The sequence below is a fragment of the Schistocerca americana genome, chromosome 9, assembly GCF_021461395.2.
Source record: "Schistocerca americana isolate TAMUIC-IGC-003095 chromosome 9, iqSchAmer2.1, whole genome shotgun sequence".
Taxonomy (NCBI): Eukaryota; Metazoa; Arthropoda; class Insecta; order Orthoptera; family Acrididae; genus Schistocerca; species Schistocerca americana.
This window is the reverse complement of record NC_060127.1, coordinates 23,950,568-23,956,567: the sequence shown is the minus strand read 5'-3', so window position 1 is coordinate 23,956,567 and position 6,000 is coordinate 23,950,568.

Genomic DNA, 6,000 nt, shown 5'->3' with positions numbered 1-6,000 from the left:
GCAGGTTTTTCTTCATATTTTGATGCCAGTAATAAAGTGCTTATTATCTGAACTAGCTGCTTTTTTGTTCTGTAATTAGTAGTCCTTCTGAGATGCACCACACTGGTGACCCTGCAGCAAATGTCAGCAGCTGCTGTTAGCAGCTGCTGTTATTAGTCGGTGTACTTTACCTCATCACTCACATTCTGACATTGGAGCTGTCGCCCGACTACAGTCCTAATGAACTGTAGGCACAAGACAGAGATTTCCACTATGCTTTGTTTAGGGTTTCAAACCAGCAGAAACAGTCACCATTTACATGTTAAATACGAAAGTGACGTTTCTATATGTCATGGCATGAATAACAATAACAACTTATGGTCAGGTCCACATGGAATGTTCCTGACACAGCTGCCCAAAGAAATGCAATGGTCATGTCACTGCACTGCACTGCTTGTTGGGACTAGCCAGCTGGGCCACGTCAGAAGATTCTTCAATTCTTCTCCCATCCCATGATTAGCCTTGTGGAGCTTACGTGCCTCAGTTGCCACCACACATCTAAAACATAGTTTCTGTTAATCATTTGTTCAACCAGGGTCTCACAGCCAAACTAATAACAGACCGTTTTGTATGACCAGATGTCAAATGGTAAATCAAGAATTCAACACAAAATTGTACAGCTCATGTACACTGTAAGGTAAGATGACATATAGAGCCACAACGAGATCAATTTTTTACGTCTAAGGCCCACTTTCAACATATTCACCTGGACTTGGATAGGCCCCTCCCAGAATGAAGATGCTTTATGTACATTCTCTCTGCAGTTTACCATATCACCTGCCGGGTTGAAGCCATACCTCATCCTGACATCACAGCAGAAATCGTGGCAAAAGCAAATGAGGAATAATGGATCTCACGTTCTGGCTTCTCTGCCTCCATCACAACTGAGCAAGGTCGTCGATTCAAGTCGTAACTATTTACCAAACTCTGTAAACTCTGGGGTGTCCTTCACTTCAACACTACCTGCATATCACCTCAAAGCGATGGGTTGGTGGAATGCTGACGCCACACACTAAAAACAGTATTCATATGCCATGGTGGAGAGTGGACAAAATCCTTACTGTAGATGCTTTTAGGTACGCTTTCTGTGTGTAAGGAAGCTCTTCACACTTCATTAGCAGAAATTCTATATGATGAACCACTCACCCTACCACTTGACTTCGTCCTGCTGTCAAAAAAATGGTTCAAATGGCTCTGAGCACTATGGGACTCAACTGCTGAGGTCATTAGTCCCCTAGAACTTAGAACTAGTTAAACCTAACTAACCTAAGGACATCACAAACATCCATGCCCGAGGCAGGATTCGAACCTGCGACCGTAGCGGTCTTGCGGTTCCAGACTGCAGCGCCTTTAACCGCACGGCCACTTCGGCCGGCTCCTGCTGTCACAATCGCCAATGAATTCATCTGCAAAGTGAAACAGCTTATCAGAATACGATCTCCACAGGCCCATGACTCAACCAAAATTTTTGTACATCCATTTCTAAAAAACTGTGACTCTCATATTAGAAGATGATACAGTCTGCCTTGCTCTGCAGCCACCAAATTCAGGCCCCCACACAGTGATAAAATGTGGAGCCAACACCTTTGACGTTCTTCTCCAAGGAAAACTCAGCACAGTTACGGTGAATACCTTAAACTTGGATGAGCTCTACAGGATACCAGTGGCACAAACAATAAAGATACAACACAAACTGTAGCAGTTCGCCTACTTTTGTTTTATTCATTTGTTGTCCTCAGCGTTAACTTACTGTGTTGCTACACTGGCTGAAAAATGGGGTTTGTAATTTTGACACTGACTATTGTAAATAATGTAGCCGACATGTGCACAGTTGCGTTTCACAGATGTTTTACTTTCACTTTTCACAAATCCCCCCCCCCCCCCATTATGCATTTTTTTGGCTAGTGCACTATTGTTTAACTTTCCACAAGCCTCATTAATAGTTTTCAGGCGAACATCCACATACTGCTACAACAGTTTTCTGTTGTACATCTACGAACAGTAAAAAGCTAACCACACAGTTCAGTCTTTCAAATAAATAGAACAGTCACTGTCGTTGCTTTAACACTGTCCGTCGACGGGTGTCGTCATCAGATATCATGGGCTGAGAACAAAGCCTACAATATCAAGAAGCGTGCCAGTTTCGTCTTAGTAAAGAAGCACATTCGCTTCACTCGAAGACAACTGGATCTCATATCCAAGGATTTACTTTTCTTGCACTTGGAGTTATCGTCGCTGCTGTCGGCTGCATCCTGGGAATGGGTGGATAGTTCTTGGGCACTATCAGATTGGACGCATAGGAGCGCCGTCATGAAACAGTATTCGAAGTTTCAACGGCTTTATTCTCAACCCGTGATATCTGATGACACCCCTCGACGGACAGTGGTTAACCTCACGAGTAAAGAACTGGACGACGCCACGCTGTCAGTGTTAGAGAAAGGCCTGAATTTTGCCCCTACACCGAGGAATGTGCCTATCGTCGAATTCATCTGCGCCGTTGAACAAGCAGTGTCCATCTTTTCTGAGGACCAAGCTGAAGAGATTAGGAAAGAGGTCTTACATACATTGCACCCCCTGCGGGTCCAGGGTAAGAATAGGCCCGAGGTATTCCTGCCTGTCGTAAGAGGCGACTAAAAGGAGTTTCAACCGTTTCGGCCTTCCATGTGATGGTCCCCCTTGGGGTTTGACCTCCATTTTTCAAAATTCTACAGAAGTACGAGCCTTTTGGGGAAGGACGCCTTACGTGGTGTACGACTGGTCCTCAGTGCACTAAGATCTTGGCACTCAGCATTGTACCGGCGTTGTAACCATACCCACTATTCCTCAAATTGGGCCTAAACGCCTGATGGGTTGTACAAGTTACGCCCTTAGTGCGTCCCCATCTGCACCTACGATCATGAAGGACTTTCTATGGCACCAGAAATCCAGCACGGTAGCCAGCCCGTTGTGGTGGGCTCGTCATGTACCCTCTAGGTTGTAGCCCCCTGACAACACAGGGATCGTACTGCCGATACCTGAGCTGCACCCTCCCCACGTCGGCCAAGGAGTAGATGCCCATCTCCTTGGGGCATCAGGACTCCCGGCAATGGTCATCCTGCCAGGGGACCCTTGCTGAGGCTGGGTGGCGCCCGTGGGGAGAGCCCCTGGTCGGAGTTGGTGGTATCGGGGCGGACGTTTCGCAGATGAAACGTCAACACGTATCAGGTCGCTCTGAGGCCGAGTCTTTCAAAAGGAAAGGTACTGTCTCTGGTTCTGGTTCTCCTGCCCTTTCCCCCTTGGCCACTCCCTGGGAGGAGGGACAGGCCCGCCGGCTTGGGGCGAAGTACTTCCCCCGCTATTTGGTTTGTTCTCGAACCGATGGGGGGACGTTCGCCACCTCCAAGCCCATGTTCTTTGTACAGCACATTGAGGACATCTTCGGGGAAATCGAGGCTCTCAGTAAGATGCGTTCAGGGTCCGTTCTTATCAAGACCACCTCCGCCACACAGTCGGCGGCGCTCCAGGCATGCGACCGCCTAGGGAACATCCCAGTGTCCATTGTCCCGCATCTGGCACTAAATAGGACGCAGGGGGTTATTTTTCATCGGGACCTCCTGCTGCAATCTGATGAGGAGCTCAGGGCCAACCTGGAGCGCCGAGGCGTGCATTTCGTCCGGCGAGTCCAGCGCGGCCCCAAAGACCGTCGCATCGGCACCGGGGCCTTTATCCTCGCCTTCGAGGGGGACGTTCTCCCGGAGAAGGTAAAGGTGATGTGCTACCGGTGCGATGTGCGACCTTACATCCCGCCTCCTATGCACTGTTTTCGGTGTTTGCGCTTTGGGCACATGTCGTCACGGTGTGAGGCTGAGCCCCTTTGTGGTGATTGTGGACGACCTCTTCGTGAGGAACATACATGCACCCCACCACCTCGGTGCGTTAATTGTCCTGGCGTCCACTCGCCTAGATCCTCAGACTGCCCCGCATATCAGATGGAGAAGAAGATACAAGAACTCAAAACTTTGGATCATCTCTCTTATTCTGAGGCCAGGAAGAAGTATGACCGCCTCCATCCTGTGCCATTGACCACTTCGTTTGCCTCAGTTGTGTCCACTCCTTCCGCAGTATCCTCACCCCTATCCTGTCCCCCCTCCGCCTCCTCCCCCCATCCGGGGTCTCTGCCTCCGGCTCCCAAATCCCTCCCTTCCAAATCCTCCTCCCCCGTGGCCCCCGCCCCCTCTGCCCCAGGGGCCACCCTTCCTCCTCCTCCTCCCCCCCCCCCCCGCCGCCTGAGAAGCGATCCTCTTCTCAGGCGTCCATCGGGGAAACGTTCCGGACCCCAGCTTCCGAGGTCCGGCGTTCCAAAACGGACCCCACACGTGAGGACCTACTTCGGGTCCTGCCCACCATCCCTGTGTCTCCTCGGACTTCCAAGAAGGCTTCCAAGAAGGCTTCCAAGAAGAAGTCTCTATCCCCCTCTCCACCCCGGCGCATTTCGTCTGACGCTCCATCCGTGAGTCGCTGCTCCCGGCCGTCCTCAGTTTCGCCGGGACGCTCTGCTGCCAGGCGCTCAGCTGGCCTCTCGTTGGCAAATGATGCTGCCCCTCCTACACAACCAGGGACAGCGGCCACAGCTGGCGATGACTCGATGGAACAGGATCCGCCTCCCGCCAGTTGTAGCGTCGTTCCCTCGAAACCTGGCCCTCCGCGGTTGTCGAGGTGACCAGCTCTTCCCCCGTCTCGTTCCCCCTCTTTTTTGACTAGCGATGGCCTTGTTACATTGGAACATACGAGGTATTTGATCTAATCGGGAGGAATTACAACTGCTCCTCTGCCTGCACTGTCTGCTCGTCCTTGGTCTCCAGGAAACCAAGTTGCGCCCGACTGACCATATTGCCTTTACCCACTATACCTCGGAGCGGTATGACCTCACCCCTGTGAACGGTATCCCAGCTCATGGTGGGGTCATGTTTCTCGTTTGGGACGATGTCTATTAGCATCCCATCCCATTGACCACCCCACTCCAAGCAATAGCTGTCCGTATTACTCTTTCTGCTTTTACTTTTTCAGTTTGTACCATCTACACTCCGTCTTCATCTGCCGTTAGTCAGGCTGACATGATGCACCTGATTGTTCAGCTTCCCCCGCCGTTTTTATTGTTTGGCGGCTTCAATGCCCATCATCCCCTTTGGGGCTCTCCTGCATCCTGTCAAAGGGGCTCACTCTTGGCGGATGTCTTCAACCATCTCAATCTCGTTTGCCTCAATACTGGCGCCTCGACTTTCCTCTCGGACTCTACTCATACCTGCTCCCACTTGGACCTCTCAATCTGTTCTACCACGCTTGCCCATCGGTTCGAGTGGTATGGTCTTTCTGACACCTATTCGAGCGACCACTTCCCCTGTGTCGTTCGTCTCCTGCACCACACCCCATCCCCACGTCCTTCGAGCTGGAACATACCGAAAGCTGACTGGGGACTTTACTCCTCCCTGGCGACCTTTCCGGACCACGATTTCCTCAGTTGTGACAGGTCGAATACCTCACGGCTGTTATCATCAATGCTGCCGAACGTTCCATTCCTCGCACTACCTCTTCTTCACGTCGCGTTTCCGTCCCCTGGTGGAACAAGACTTGTAGAGATGCTATCCTTGCTCGACGACGTGCTTTATGCACCTTTCGCCGCCATCCTACGTTGGCGAATTGTATTGGATACAAACGACTCCGAGCGCAATGCCGTAGAGTCATCAAAGACAGCAAAAAAGCTTGTTGGGCCTCTTTCACCAGCTCCTTTAACATTTTTACTCCCTCTTCTGTCGTATGGGGTGGCCTGCGCCGGCTGTCGGGCATTAAGGCCCACTCCTCGGTACCTGGCCTGACCTCAGGTAATGAGGTCCTCGTTGATCCTGTGGCTGTCTCCAACGCCTTCGGCCGGTTTATCGCGGCGGTTTCAAGCTCCGCCCATTACCACCCTGCCTTCCTTCCCAG